The sequence below is a fragment of the Cynocephalus volans genome, chromosome 13 (assembly GCF_027409185.1).
Source record: "Cynocephalus volans isolate mCynVol1 chromosome 13, mCynVol1.pri, whole genome shotgun sequence".
In the NCBI taxonomy this organism is placed as follows: Eukaryota; Metazoa; Chordata; class Mammalia; order Dermoptera; family Cynocephalidae; genus Cynocephalus; species Cynocephalus volans.
Window position 1 is genome coordinate 94,673,319 of NC_084472.1, and position 1,593 is coordinate 94,674,911.

A 1,593-nucleotide genomic window follows, 5' to 3' on the forward strand; every position below is an offset into this window, starting at 1 on the left:
CACAAATTTCCCATACACAGATTTCCTCCTGACTCTCCCGTGAAAATGCCCTTCTGATTTTTTCCAAGCTGAATCAGCTCTCACTCCAGGCATCCAGAGTTGGAGAATCATGGCCCCAAGTGCCAGTTTTGAAACTCTCCACTATTTCCACCCATCAACTCAGGCTTTGAAGCACAAGCCATCCATGCCCAGCACCTGCAACTCTGCATTGATCTTCCTGGGTGTCCTGGACCTGCTTGAAACTGGGCTCGTTGTCTTCCTTTTCATAGAGTCTCCCACACTCGTTTTCAGTGACTTCAGTATCCACACTATTGCCACCTTACATTTACCTGCTTCAAAATTCTGTCTCTTTGCTTCCTCTCTCACCATGTGATCTGCTTATACCTGTGGGCTGCCGGTTTTCACCATAAGTAAAAGCACCCTGAGGCCCACACCAAATGCAGCTGTCCCAGAATCATGAGCCAAATAAACCTCCTTTCTTTATAAATTACCCAGTTTCAGGTATTCTGTTATAAACAACAGAAATGGACTAATACAGAAAATTGGTACCAGAGAAGTAGGATGTTGCTTATAAAAAATACTTAAAAATGTGGAAGCAGCTTTGGAACTGGGCATTGATGAGAGGCTAGAAGAATGCAAAGGAGCAGGCTAGAAAAAGCCTAGCTGCTGGTGGGAGATTAGAAGACAAGAAAACTAGGGAAGGTTTAAAATGTTTTAGAGATGGGTTAAATGGTGGCAAGCAGAATGCTTCTGGAAATATGGACTATAAAGACCATTCTAAGGAGGTCTCAGATAGAAATGAGAAGAACTTATTGGACACTGGGGCAAAGATCACCCTTGCTATGAACTAGCAAGGAACTTGGCTGCATTCTGTTTATGCCCAAAAGTTTTATGCAGTGTGGAACTTCAAGGTGCTGACCCAGGGTATTTGGCAGAAAAAAATTCTAAGCAACAAAGTATTAAGGAAGCTGCATGGCTACTTGTAACAGCCTATGCTGAGTTATGGCAGAAAATTTTTAACTAGATTTTTAAATATCTACCAAAAATTATTTAAAAGATAAAAACTCAGAAATCCAATGAATGGAAAAAAGATATACTAACAAAAAGCATTATAGCTATGTTAGTTGCAAATTCAAAACAAAAAGAATTATAAATAAATCTGATGACTATATAAAAATAAAAGGATCATTTTACTATGAAGATAAAAAAAAAATTTAAATTTGAATGCCTCTGATAACATAACCTCAAAATACATCAACAAAAATTGGAGAATTACAAGGAAAAATTGGCACATCAACCATTGCAGTAGATTTGTAGCACACATTAATAATTAATAAACCAAGCAGGCAAACCTCAAACAATTGATGGCATAATTATAAAGTCTGACCTAATGGGAACATAAAGAACATTTTACCTAACAGTAAGAGGGCTGACATTGTTTCCTGGCACATAGAACATATAGAAAAATTGACTTCATTCTTAGCCATAAAGTTAGCCTTCAAAAATAAGAAGGGGGCTGGCTGGTTAGCTCAGTTGGTTAGAGCACAGTGTTAATAACACCAAGGTCAAGGGTTCAGATCCCCTTACTGGCCA

The 1,593-nt window shown here is 38.5% G+C and overlaps 1 non-coding gene across 1 annotated transcript; it reads left to right on the forward strand.

Moving 5' to 3' along the window:
* Window positions 1-1,518: 1,518 nt before the first annotated feature.
* Window positions 1,519-1,593, forward strand: TRNAI-AAU (transfer RNA isoleucine (anticodon AAU)). Its single transcript has one exon. It is a non-coding gene; the product is annotated as a tRNA-Ile (tRNA).